Source organism: Ovis canadensis, chromosome X, assembly GCF_042477335.2.
Source record: "Ovis canadensis isolate MfBH-ARS-UI-01 breed Bighorn chromosome X, ARS-UI_OviCan_v2, whole genome shotgun sequence".
Taxonomy (NCBI): Eukaryota; Metazoa; Chordata; class Mammalia; order Artiodactyla; family Bovidae; genus Ovis; species Ovis canadensis.
Window position 1 is genome coordinate 87,283,251 of NC_091727.1, and position 15,082 is coordinate 87,298,332.

The window sequence follows — 15,082 nt, forward strand, 5'->3', positions numbered from 1 at the left end:
TGCCCAGGACACATGACGTGAGTTCACGTCAGTGTCAGCTCACACCAGCACCGCCCCGCATGCATTACCTCTCACTCTCACCACCCTCCTTGCACAAATCCTGTTTTTATTCTCTCTACACATGACAAAGCAGCGGGAGTAGGAAGCACAGCCAGGCTGAAGTTGGAGCTTGTGAGCTCGTCCCGCTTTTGTGTCTCCACCAGGAAATCTGGCAGCCTCCACTCCGCATCCTCATCTGTCTGACTTATCCCCAGGAAACCATCGAGGGCTCAGGGGGCCAGAACATTCCTTCCACAGGATGCTTGTCACTGTTTTGGTTTTATATAACCTCATTCTGTAAGGTATCAAATCATTCACACTGGAAATGTGTACACTGAGGACATTCCCAAACACTAACTCTGAAGAGGGAGAAATGAGCCCAATCCTGGGTTCTCAGGGCAGAGCCTTTAGTTCCCATTATTTATCACAAAGTCCCAAATGCTTAAGGAGAGGCAGGGACGACCCAGGGGGGTAGTCAGTTCAGTTGCTCAGTCCTGTCCGACTCTTTGTGACCCCATGGACTGTAGCATGCCAGGCTTTCCCTGTCCATCACCAACTCCCAGAGCTTGATCAAACTCATGTTCATTGATTTGGTGATGCCATCCAACCACCTTATCCTCTGTTGTCCCCTTCTCCTCTTGCCTTCAATCTTTCCCAGCATCAGGGTCTTTTCCTGTGAGTCAGTTCTTTGCATCAGGTGGCCAAAGTATTGGAGCTTCAACTTCAGCATCAGTCCTTCCAACAAATATTCAGGACTGATTTCCTTTTGGATTGACTGGTTGGATCTCCTTGCTGTCCAAGGGACTCTCAAGAGTCTTCTCTAACATCACCGTTCAAAAGCATCAATTGTCTGGCACTCAGCTTTTTTTATGGTTCAACTCTCACATCCATACATATGTGATCCCCTGCTCCCATGAGTGGGCTGGACCTGGGCTCCGAGTGACCAGAGACAGTGAAAGTACCAGGATCCCTCTTGGGGGCTTCTGTCCTGGGTACCCCTGGTCCCTGAGGGGAGCCAGCCACTGGGCTGCAAGTTGTCCCAAGGAAAGGACCCAAAGGAAGGAGCTGAGGTCTCCAGCCAGCACCCAGCCTGCACCAGCAAAGGAGGAGATGGGTGAGCCTGGAAGAGGGCCTCACAGGCTGCACCCTGACCAACCTTGATTACACCCTGACTGACCTTGACTGCAGCCCATGAGAGCCTGAGCCAGAGGTGCCAGCTGAACCTTCCTAGATTCCCCACTCCTAGAAACTGCAGCAGGGTTTGTTGCTTTAAGCTGCTAAATGTTTGGGTAATCTGTATGCAGCAACAGATGACTAATACCCAAACTTTCATTTAAAAAAAGTCAAGCCACTTTACGGATTCATGTCAATGTATGGCAAAACCAATACAATATTGTAATAAGCTTCCAATTAAAATAAATATATTTATATTAAAAAAATAAATGTAAAAAAATCAAGCCACTTCTAAAAATCCACCTTCGTTTATTTTTGTCTGAAATTATCCAGTTTGATTGATGACAGTGGCCTAATTGCTGAATTTTCTGCTTTATTTTATGTGTGAAGTTGCCACCCAGGAGTCACCTGAGCTTACGGGCAAAATATGCCTTTGAACTTGTCAGCAAGGCACTCTCAAGCTAGAAAAGCCTCAGCAGGTAAACAGCAACGCTCTCTTACCCAGTGTGATGTTGTCATGGTCCATGACCCGGAGTCACGGAGCACACACCCTGCCTTTGTAAAAAGCTATCGAATGCCAATACCCACACCTCTCAGAGGCCATGCAGGCACCTGGTCTCCAGTCTTCTGCCTCAGGGATTTACTGTGGACACTACAAGTTTTTACAACACAGATCAAGGTGTTCTAGGGAAAAACATTCTTCACTCTAGCTAAGAATGCACTCTTTCCCACTATTTCTACCTGGTTTCAACCATCCAAAATTATATGGAAATTTCCCTCAAAGAATGACAGCAGGAATTTTCCCAAAAAAAGACCTTGCCAGGCTTAGAGAGCTCACAATTAGAAACTGCAAGATAACAAGTTATCAAGTAAAGAGCATTATCAACATTAGTACAGCCATTTGAACTGTAGACAACAGGACTGGTCTCATTAACAAATTTCATTTTCTAGAGGTGAAAACAGATAGACAGTTCAGGAAAACTTTCTGAGTAGAAAAAAATGTAGATGTGAATTTAACAACTTAGAGTTTACTCAGTATAGGAAAAGAGAAACTCTCTTGCAAATGTGAAGTTTTTAAGTTGGCCACATAACATTTATAAAAACTACTTGTATTGCAACACACGTGTACTAGTTTACAATGTATTATACGATCACAAAGAGATTAATGCACAGTTTGAATTCCACAATAATTGAAGGTAATAATCTCAGACTATGTTACTAAAAATAAGTGCCCTCAGAGCTGAATTTTTAGCAAAAATGTGTTCTCTCTTCCTCAACACTCTTCAGCAAGGCCAAAGGGGCCCTCACCACAAATCGTCTGCAAGGTGACTGAGCTTAAATGTTTAGAAAGTCCATCTCAACTAAGTACATTCTAAATAATCCTTACAGCCTCAAAATCCTTTGTTTAAGTTGCCAGACTAGTAGATACACATTATTCAGAACAAGCAACTTCACTACCAAGAGAGAAAACAGTGCTGTCAGGTAAGTGATTCTAGAACTTTTTTTGTGTGTTTACAACTTTCGATATTTTTCCTTCTGCCCTCTGAAGCCATCAATGGCTTTTAAAAGGATGTCCTCCACTGTACAAAAGCTTTTAAGTTTAATTAGGTCCCATTTGTTTATTTTTGATTTTATTTCCATTACTCTGGGAGGTGGGTCATAGAGAATCCTGCTATGATTTATGTCAGAGAGTGTTTTGCCTATGTTTTCCTCTAGGAGTTTTATAGTTTCTGGTCTTATATTTAGATCTTTAATCCATTTTGAGTTTATTTTTGTGTATGGTGTTAGAAAGTGTTCTAGTTTATATCATTTTGCACCCTCTTACTACCAACTAAGCATTCAAAATCTGACTCAGGTGCAGCCTCAGCAGATAGTCCCACCCTGCACTGATCTCTCAGGAGCCCAGACCCGGCTCATGTTTTCTAAGGAGGCAGAGAGGGTGGGTTGGGATAGCAAAGCAGAGAGAGGGTTAACATTTCAGCTTGACAAGGACCATTTCCTTCAGTTTCTACAAAGTTTGCAGTTCAGGAATATTGATCTCTCTAAAGTAGATGTTGTCCTTAAGTGAGCAAAAAAAGAAAAGCATAAACAATCTTTTCTTCACCAAAATTTTTTTTTTTATTATCTAAGTACTGCATGCCTTTCAGAAGGCTCCACATCAGCCATTCATCAGTGCCTCCAGCAAGAATAGTGAAATTCTTGGGGGCGGGGGGAAGCAACTAAAAGTGCTTTCAGACACACAGATACAGAGAACAAACTAGTGGCCCAGTAGGGAAAGGGGTAGGGGTAAAATAGGGGAAGGGGATGAAGAAGAAGAAACTGCTGGGTATAAAATCAGATACAAGGGTGTGAGGCACAGCACAGGGAATACATTCAGCATGTGAAATTATCAGATGATATTGGCTAGTGTATAAAAATACTGAATACTAAATAAAATACTAAAAAGAAAAAAGTGCCTTACTAATGAGGTATCAAATAATTGTGATTTTAACTTTAGGATTTCTAGTGTGGATGATTCTAATTTGCTTGACTACCTAAATCAGAAACCTCTAGAGTATGGTGTTTTTAAAAATAGTTTATGATTACATGCTTGTAAGCAAATATTTACCTCTTTTCCTCTTTCCCACCTCTACCTCCAGAGAAAAGAGAGAGAGAGAGAGAGAGAGAGAGAGAGAGAGAGAGAGAGAGAGAGAGAGAGAGTATTTGGGAGAGGAGGCTAGTCATTGAATCTTAAACGAACTATCTCAGTGCATCCAAGCCCCTTTCTAACACACCTAACCACATCCATACTAAATTTTTAAGCACCTAATTCACACTGGTTCTACATCACCTAATGATAGAAGTAAGAGATGTTGAAATAGTTTAAATGTTCCTTTAACAGCATCTAGAATTATTTTCATAAAAATGCTAGTAACACTAAGGTATTCAATAAAATAGGTATAAATAAGGGAATATTCCAATGTGATCACAAATTACTTGCCATCCAGTCCTATTTTGAGCCCAGACATGTCAGCACATCTTTTTATGATCATGGTAAATTAGGTCATTTTGAGTCTTTGGAATTATTTTTTAATCTTTAAGACAAGTTTAGATGATGATAGAGATGTCTGGTTTTGAGATTTTGTTATCCTCTATTCTCCATTTTCCAAGCTGATATAACGTCGAGTGGAATTCTTAGCCTCAGATGTAATCATTTCCCTGACTTTCAAACGTCCAGCTAGAAAGATCCTACAGAGGATTAACCCCAGTAAGCTGGATGCTCTGAGAGCCAGAAAACATCATGGAGACACATATCATGGGGTCGAGGCTGACTGAAGAGGCTGACGCATCAGCAGAGAAGCCAGGGGTGATGGTTTTCAAATGTGAGTCTGTTTCTGTTGCTCCTTGGAAATGAAGCTGTGAAACATGACTTGGAAACACAGCAGGTCTCCCCATACCTTTGCTTCTGCCATCTGTGCTTAAAGGACCCAACTGGCCCCTCAAAGCAGCTCCACACTCCATAAAGGCCAAAACAGGACTGTCCACAACCACATGCCTGACACAGTGAGCCCACTGAGGGGGGTCAAACCTCGGGGTCAAAGGCCGGTGTTACCCCACCAGGTGAGCCACCCAGGTTGACAGCAGGGAGACCTTGGACAGGCCATAAAGGAGGGAATGATGACATTAACTAGGATATTAGCACCACTGTGGTGGCAGTGGAGACAGCGGCTTGGCGTGCAGGCCCCTTTGAGGCCTTGGGACAGAGGGCTACTGACTGTCTCCTTTTTCTGGGAAGAGGTGAGGACATCTAGTTCCCTGGCTCTTTCATCCATGAAGAGCAGAGATATGCCAGGATGTTAAATCAATTCTCCAAATGTGGAGGACAGATGGCAGCGTGTTTTCTTATGGGATCAGCTTTCTGGATGACAGTCTTCCTGCACTCGAGTCAGTATGTCACAGATTGAAATATAAAAGGGAGGTCCATTGTGAAATAATAGGGAAACTATGAGACCCTTACATGTCACTTGAAACTCCTGGAGAAGGGGGGATATTATGACTGGAAATTTTATGAGCAAGCCTTATGTCCTTGGGAAGCTAAATAATCTAAATGGGAAAAGAATCTGAAAAAGAATAGATACATGTATATGTATAACTGGATCACGTCATTCCTTCCAATGAACTCCCAGGACTGATCTCCTTCAGAATGGACTGGTTGGACCTCCTTGCCATCCAAGGGACTCTCAAGAGTCTTCTTAAACACCAGAGTAGAAAAGCATCAATTCTTTGGCACTCAGCTTTCTTTATACTCCAAATCTCACATCCATACATGATTACTGAAAAAAACAAAAAACAAAAAACATAGCCTTGACTAAATGTACCTTTGTTTGCTAAGTAATGTCTCTGTTTTTTCATATGCTGTCTATGTTGGTCATAACTTTCCCCCAAGGAGGAAGCGTCTTTTAATTTTCATGGCTGCAATCACCATCTGCAGTAATTTTGGAGCCAAAAAAAACAAAGTCTGTCACTATTTACACTGTTTCCCCATCTATTTGTCGTGGAGTGATGGGACTGGATGCCATGATTTTCGTTTTCTGAATGTTGAGCTTTAAGCCAACTTTTTCACTCTCCTCTTTTGCTTTCATCAAGAGGCTCTTTAGTTCTTCTTCACTTTCTGCCATAAGGGTGATGTAATCTGCATATCTGAGGTTATTGATATTTCTCCCAACAATCTTGATTCCAGCTTGTGCTTCCTCCAGCCCAGCATTTTTCATGATGTACTCTGCATATAAGTTAAATAAGCAGGGTGACAATATACAGCCTTAACATACTCCTTTCCCAATTTGAAACCAATCTGTTGTTCCATGTCGAGTTCTAACTGTTGCTTCCTGACCTGCATACAGATTTCTCAAGAGGCAGGTCAGGTTGTCTGGTATTCCCATCTCTTGAAAAACTTTCCAGTCTATTGTGATCCACACAGTGAAAGGCTTTGGCACAGTCAATAAAGCAGAAACAGATGTTTTTCCTGGAAATCTCTTGCTTTTTAGGTGATCCAGCAGATGTTGACAATTTGATCTCTGGTACCTCTGCCTTTTCTAAAACTAGCTTGAACATCTGGAAGTTCATGGTTCATGTACTGCTAAAGCCTGGCTTAGAGAATTTTGAGCGTTACTTTACTAGCATGTGAGATAAGTGCAATTGTGCAGTAGTTTGAGCATTCTTTGGCATTGCCTTTCTTTGGGATTGGAATGAAAACTGACCTTTTCCAGTCCTGTGGCCACTGCTGAGTTTTCCAAATTTGCTGGCATATTGAGTGCAGCACTTTCACAGCATCATCTTTCAGGATTTGAAATAGCTCAACTGGAATTCCATCACCTCCACCAGTTTTGTTCATAGTGATACTCTCTTAGGCCCACTTGACTTCATATTCCAGGATGTCTGTCTCTAGGTAAGTGATCCCACCATCGTGATTATCTGGGTCATGAATTCTTCTGTGTATTATTGCCACCTCTTCTTAACATCTGGTTCTTTTAGGTCTATACCATTTCTTTCCTTTATTGAGCCCATCTTTGCATGAAAAGTTCCATTGGTATCTCTAATTTTCTTAAAGAGATCTCTAATCTTTCCCTTTCTATTGTTTTCCTCTATTTCTTTGCAGTGATCACTGAGGAAGGTTTTCTTATCTCCCCTTGCTATTCTTTGGAACTCTGCATTCAAATGAATATATCTTTCCTTTTTTCCTTTGCTTTTCACTTCTCTTCTTTTCACAGATATTTGTAAGGCCTCCTCAGACAGTCATTTTGCTTTTTTGAATTTCTTTTTCTTGGGGGATGGTCTTGATCTCTGTCTCCTGTACAATGTCAGGAACCTCTGTCCATAGTTCATTAGGCACTCTGTCTATCAGATCTAGTCCCTTAAATCTATTTCTCACTTCCACCATAAAATCGTAAGGGATTTGACTTAGGTCATGCCTGAATGGTCTAGTGATTTTCCATACTTTCTTCAATTTAAATCTGAATTTGGTGATAAGGGGTTTATGATATGAGCCATAGTCAGCTTCCAGTCTTTTTTTTTTTTTTTTTTTTGCAGACTGGATAGAGCTTCTCCATCTTTGGCTGTAAATAATACAATCATTCTGATTTTGGTGTTGACCATCTGGTGATGTCCATGTGTAGAGTGTTCTTTTGTGTTGTTGGAAGAGGGTGTTTGCTATGATCAGTGTGTTCTCTTGGTAAAACTCTATTAGCCTCTGTCCTGCTTCATTCTGTACTCCAAGACCAAATTTACCTATTACTCCAGATGTTTCTTGACTTCCTACTTTTGCATTCTAGTCCCTTATAATGAAAGAAGAAGCTCAGTCACTCAGTCATGTCCAACTTTTTGTGACCCTATGAATTGCAACATGCCAGGCCTTCCTGTCCATCACCAACTCCCAGAGTTTACCCAAACTCTTGTCCATCGAGTTGGTGATGCCATCCAGCCATCTCATCCTCTGTCCTCCCCTTCTCCTCTTGCTCCCAATCCCTCCCAGCATCAGGGTCTTTTCCAATGAGTCAACTCTTCGCATGAGGTGGCCAAAGTACGGAGTTTCAGCTTTAGCATCAGTCCTTCCAACAAACACCCAGGACTGATCTCCTTTAGGATGGACTGGTTGGATCTCCTTGCAGTCCAAGGGACTCTCAAGAATCTTCTCCAACACCACAGTTCAAAAGCATCAATTCTTTGGTGCTCAGCTTTCTTCACATTCCAACTCTCACATCCATATATGACCACTGGGAAAACCACAGCTTTGACTAGATGGACCTTTGTTGGCAAAGTAATGTCTCTGCTTTTTAATATGCTATCTAGATTGGAAAAGGACATCTTTTGGGGTATTAGTTCTAGAAGATCTTGGAGGTCTTCATAGAACTGTTCAACTTCAGCTTCTTCAGCATTACTTGGGCGTAGACTTGGATTACCATGATATTGAATGGTTTGCCTTGAAAATGAACAGAGATCATTCTGTCGTTTTTAAGATTTCACCCAAGTACTGTATTTTTTAACTCTTTATTGACTGTGATGGCTACTCCTTTTCTTCTAAGTGATTCTTGCCCATGGTAGTAGATATAATTGCCATCTGAGTTAAATTCTCCCATTCCAGTCTATTTGAGCTTGCTGATTCCTAAAATGTCAACGTTCACTCTTGCCATCTCCTGTTTGACCACTTCCAATTTGCCTTAATTCATGGACTTAACATTTCAGGTTCCTATGTAGTATTGCTCTTTACAGCATTGGACCTTGCTTCCATCACCATTCACATGCACAGCTGGGTGTGTTGTTTTTGTTTTGGCTCTGTCTCTTCATTCCTTCTGGAGTTATTTCTCCACTGATCTCCAGTAGCATATTGGGCATGTACCAGCCTGGGGAGTTCATCTTTCAGTGTCCTATCTTTTTGCCTTTTCATACTGTTCATGGGGTTCTCAACACAAGAATACTGAAGTGGTTTGCCATTCCCTTCTCCAGTGGACCACATTCTGTCAGACCTCTCCACCATGACCCGTGCATCTTGGGTGGCCCTACATGGCATGGCTCATAGTTTAATTGAGTTAGACAAGGCTGTGTTCCATGTGATTAGATTGGTTAGTTTTCTGTGATTGTGGCTTTCAGTCTGTCTGCCCCCCATGGAGAAGGATAAGAGGCTTATGGAACCTCCCTGATAGCATAGACTGACTGAGGGGGAAACTGGGTCTTGTTCTTATGGGCAGGGTCATGCTCAGTAAATCTTTAATCAAATTTTCTGCTGATGGTGAAGCTGTGTTCCCTCCCTGCTATTTACCTGGGGCCAAAGTATGGTGGAGGTAATGAAGATAATGGTTACCTCCTTCCAAGGATCCCATGCATGTACTGCTACACTCAATGCCCCCCAACCCTGCAGCAGGCCACCACCAATCCATGCCTCCACTGGAGACTCCTGGACATTCATAGGCAAGTCTGGCTCAGCCTCTTGTGGGGTCACTGCTCCTTTCTCCTGGGTCCTGGTGCACAAGGTTCTGTTTGTGCACTCCAAGAGTCTATTTCCCAGCCCTGTATAAGTTCTGGCAGCTCTAAGGTGGGGTTAATGGTGACCTCCTCCAAGAGGGCTTCTGCCATACCCAAGTCTGCTGCATCCAGAGCCCTTGTCCCTGTGGCAGTCCCCTGCTGACCTGTACCTCCACAGGAGATGCTTAAACACAGTTCTGTCTCAGTCTCTGTGGGATCCTTGGGTCCTGGTGCACACAAGGTTTGTTTGAGCCCTCTGAGCGTCTCTGGTGAGAATGGGGTTTGATTGTAAATATGAATTCTTCCCTCCTACCTTCCTGCTGAGGCTTTTCTTTTGCCCTTGGATGGGGGTATCACCACTGTTAACTGACATCAATCTATTTATTTTATGAAATTGTCTTTCCCTCCTAGACATGAAAATAGAGATTTTCACCTGTTTTGTTCCTGGTTACAGCAGACTTCCAAAGAATATCAAAGGGAAATAAGAAAGCCTTCCTAAGTGGACAATGCAAAGAAACAGAGGAAAACAACAGAATGAGAAAGACTAGACATCTCTTCAAGAAAATTAGAGCTACCAAGGGAACATTTCATGCAAAGATGAGCACAATAAAGCACAGAAATCATTAGGTTTCTGTTAGGTGATGGACCTAACAGAGGGAGGAGATATTAAGAGGTGGTGGCAAGAATACACAGAACTATACGAAAAAGATCTTCATGACCCAGATAACCATGATGGTGTGATCACTCACCTAGAACCAGACATTGTGATTGCTAAGCCAAGTGGGCTTTAGGAAGCATCACTATGAACAAAGCTAGTAGAGGTAATGGAATTCCACCTGAGCTATTTCAAATCCTAAAAGATGATGCTGTGAAAGTGCTGTATTCAGTTTGCCAGCAAATATGGAAAACTCAGCAGTGGCCACAGGACTGAAAAACGTCAGTTTTCATTCCAATCCCAAAGAAAGGCAATACCAAAGAATGCTCAAAGTACGAAATAATTGTGTTCATTTCACATGCTAGCAAGGTAATGTTCAACATCTTTCAAGATAGGCTTCAACAGTATGTGAACCGAGAACTTCCAGATATTCAAGCTGCATTTAAAAAAGGCAGAGGAACCAGAGATCAAATTGTGAACATCGTTTGATCATCGAAAAAGGAAGAGAATTCCAGAAAATCATCTACTCTGTTTCGTTGACTATGCTAAAGCCTTTGACTCTGTGGATCACAGAAAAGAGTGGAAAATTCTTAAAGAGATGGGAATGTCAGACCACCTTACCTGCCTCCTGAGAAATCTGTATGCAGGTCAAGAAGCAACAGTTAGAGCCAGACATGGAACAACAGACTTGTTCCAAATTGGGAAAGGAGTACGTCAAGGCTGTATATTGTTACCCTGCTTATTTAACTTACATGCAGAGTACATCATGTGAAAAGTCAGGCTAGATGAAGTACAAGCTGGAATCAAGATGGCAGGGAGAAATATCAATAACCTCAGATATGCAGATAACACATCCTTATGGCAGAAAGCAAAGCTGAACTAAAGAGCCTCTTGATAAAAGTGAAAGAGGCAAATGAGAAAGCTGCCTTAAAACTCAACTTTCAAAAAATGAAAATCATGGCATCCAGTCCCATCACTTCATGGCAAATAGATGGGGAAACAATGAAAACAGTGAGAAACTGTATTTCCTTGGGCTCCAAAATCACTACAGCCGAGAAATTAAAAGATGCTTGTTCCTTGGAAGAAAAGTTATGACCCACCTAGACAGCATATTAAAAAGCAGAGATATTACTTTGCCAACAAAGATCCCTTCTAGTCAAAACTATGGTTTTTCCAGTAGTCATGTATAGATGTGAGAGTTGGACTATAAAGAAGGGGGAATGCTGTAGAATTTATACTTTTGAACTGTGGTGTTGGAGAAGACTCTTGAGAGTCCCTTGGACTGCAAGGAGATCAAACCAGTCAATCCTAAACGAAATCAATCCTGAATATTTATTAGAAGGGCTGATGCTGAAGTTGAAGTTCCAATACTTTGGCCACCTGATATGAAGAGCTGACTCACTGGAAAAGACTCTGATTCTGGGAAAGACTAAAGGTGGGAAAAGGGGACGACAGAGGACCAGATGGTTGGATGGTATCACTAACTCAATGGACATGAGTTTGAGCAAGCTATGGGAGATGATGAAAGACAGGGAAGTCTGGTCTGCTGCCGTCCATGGGGTCGCAAAGAGTCAGATATGACTGAGCAACTGGACAACACCACCAACAGTCCTAACACTTAGAGCACAACATCATCCATATGAAACATTCAATAGATCTTTGTAGAAGAAATTAACTGAGGACCTTAAATTTCAGAGAGTACTATGCCAACCTCGCCAGACAACTGCTGCACAAGACTTCAACTTGTTCTTTGCAGTCAGCTCAACTAAGGGACCCTGCTTATACCCCAGAGCTATTCCCCTCAGCACTCCATCATCCTCCCAGCTTCCAGCAGCAGTCCTTCCTCTTACACCCTTGTCACTAAAATCCAACATGAATAACTTTCTCATATCAAACACTAAAGAGATGGTGACTTTGCAAGTATCTTAAATGAAATAACAGTAACTGATGGTCACAATCACTACTCATCTTCCCCTAAGAAATAATTAGTGCAGACTTGGTGACAGTTTCCAACCTGGCCAACTGTTTAACAATTATCTACACAATTCATACTGCACCAGAGAAGAAGCAGAAAATTCCCCACCCCAAAAGATCTCCCAACAGAGACTCTCAGCTCTGAGAGGGCTAAACAGTCAGTGCTGTTCAGTGTCAACAAAAAGCCTCAGGCAGCAATGCATGAGAGACATTACCTGGATAATAGACTTTGTTTTACACCAGTTAGGTTTAGCACAATTTCTAGAAACTTGAGTTTAGCTGGTATCCCTACAAGCGTTCCCAGAACTCTCTTAGTGAAAATTCCTTCATGAGAATTAGTGTAATGGGTTTCCAATTAAGTCTTTTCAAATGAAGTCTTTCAAAACGAAGCTACCATACATCTTCCATATAACAGATAAAACCCACATACTTTACTGAGGTTTTCACCAAAATACTTGTTCCTCAAAGTTCAAGAGCAAGCAGTATCATTTTGAGTTGGAAAACTCTACTTCCTTTTCAACAGTGGAAGAAATTTCCTAGAATTTCAGGATATAAAGCTGGAAGTATTTCTTACAGAAATATTATCTAAATAAGACGATTTTACATTTGTATATTGATGTAACTTTAAAAATGCACAAGTCCTACCTATGTCTGTCTCAATATTGCATAGCATGTTCACTGAGCTGCCAGGAGCTACCATTCCACACATAACATGGTTCCTAGAGGAAAACGTGTTAAATGCATCCAACAGCCATAAAATAGACAAAAGTTTGGAGTCTAGTGGTTCAAGAGGTGTAGGCCATGAATAATTGGCACATGCTAATCCGGTGGAGGTGTCACGCATGAACTTCCATGCACACGTGAGCCAGCACTATCTTGGGCATGGGCGTGTTGCATCCCACAGAGGACGCTAACAATGTGAGACGTGGCCTCAGTCAGTTTCTATGTTAAGTTGCCATTAGTGCCACCCCAGGGCCTGTCATTAGCTTCTGAGTGCTTCTTACAAACACACTACTCATCAACCTTCATCTTAAACAGACAGTCTAGACTGGGATTTAATGAAGGTGGGGAACACTCTGTCTCCAAATCAGAATTCTGTCAGGAAGAGGGTGGTCCTGGGGATTGGGGCAGGCCTGTCCCTACCTCCCATCCCAAGCAAGGCTGCTGTTACCCCACCCTGTTTGGAAGGAGCTGAGGAAAAGTGAGTTTTTAGCACGAATCTCAGATGAACCCAGTGAGAGGCTGGTGAAGTTCTGGGCCATGGAACAAACCAGAACCAAGAAAACTATACAGGAATCTTTCAAACATGATCCCACAACAAACAGAAGATGCACGGCACACACATATATGAAAAAAAAAAACTCTACAGAATATTTAGTGGGCTTAGAAAAATCCTTCTTTGAAATACTCTACCAACATAAGCAAGAGTCACTTAGCCTGATCTGTGATTCAGAGGCATCTTGGGAGAAATGATATCTGAGATGAGATTCTGATGGAAAAGGAGTGGCCCTGGAACTTGGCAGGATGACCAGCACAGAGAAGTGAGAAATGGCGAGAGGCAAAGCCAAGGCCAGGACAGTCAGGGCATGTCCACTACTGCTAATGAGTTTGGGTGTTATGCTGAGGCGTTTGGCTGTAAAGCAAACAGGATAGAAGCGAAAGTAAGGACAATACCAACAGAGGGTAAGGAACTGAGAAAGCAGGCATGGGAAGTCACCATGGAGGGGCAGGACCTGCAGCCCAGGCAGAAGAGTGAGTCTGGAGCAGAAGAAGGGACTTGTCCCCATCATGTCGGGAAGAAATGACAGGTCAGCTGACAATGCCAGAATCCACCTTCTCCTTGACAACCCAGAGTCCATTGCGTCCTTGTTGAATGTTGGGCAAGGAGAAGCATTAGGGACCTTTTTTTTTTTTTTTTTCCCAGAAATGTTTCCTGGGCCAGATTTAAAGTTTTGGTTTTTTTTTTTTTTCCCTAAGAAACCATTTCCACCAAGTCCTCAACACCACAACAAAATGTTCTTCAAGGGGCACAGAGTCAATCTCTACCACATCCAACACCTGCGGACCCCAAGAGGATATCTGACACTCAAGTTCTATCCCACCTAGATCTTCCCATAACACCTATAACCAGATAGGTCTATTTTGCTTAACAAAGAAAATTCAGATGATAAAAAGAAAACGTGGGATGGTGGATGTGTGAAAATTGGATTTTATTTTTTTGAGATCACCGATATCATGAATACAAATACCTGTTCAAACTTCTCAAGAGAAGGTGACTTTTCATAGCATCAGGCTACTAGTTATGGATATAGAGGAAATGTACCAAACAGGAGAAAGTTGTGAATGTGACAGGTTTCATTAAGGGTCCAGGGCAGATGGTGACACATTCGTCTAAAACTGAATAAAATATTAGTGATGTCTCTTTTTCACATTTCACATTGAAGATTTGAGAACTAATGTTTACTATTTAATTAAACAGCTACATTTCAAACGCTGGCCCAAGCAAGCCTAAAAGTTTAATTTTTGTTAAAATTCCTGTGCTATTCCTAAACTGATGTATTCTGATAGAGATAAGTAAGTTTCCACACCTGGAGTAAGTTTCCACACCTGGAGTAAGTCTTAACTGTAAACAATGGAAATTTTGAAGGACTTAGTATTTCTTTAAGAGTGGGAGTGATAACTAATAAGAGACTGAGACCAGCTGATTTCACAGCATTTTTGTACAATTTAGTGATAAATGGAAATTTTTCTTCACCTATGATGCTAATACAAAACTTATGCCAAATTTCATCATGAAAAACTTTTTGAGAGATATTCAAAAAAGGTTTGTTTACTCATCCAGTATTTCATCCTCTCCAAGGATTATAAAATGAGAATCTAATCAGAAAAAGTCAAGAATACAAAGTGCAGTTTTGGGATACAGGAATGGCAGACTTGCAGTTGATCTTTTCCAGTTAGAAGGTGTTATTCTAGCACCATCTCAGATATTAAGGATGCCAATGGATTTCTCATGGTGATTAAACATGTCAGGTAAAGAAGGTCAAATTAGGCAGGATAAGGAGAATAAAGGTGCAGAGGTGATGCAGAAGTTGGTGACGGTGCTATTATTGTATGATAAAGTCCTCAGAGAAGACAGGGATCTGAATTATGGGAGTCATCACTGTGGAGCTGATATTAAAAATATGCCTGAGTGATGGAGCAGAGAGAGAGAGAGAGCAGAAAAAAGAAGACTGAGCTCCAGACACT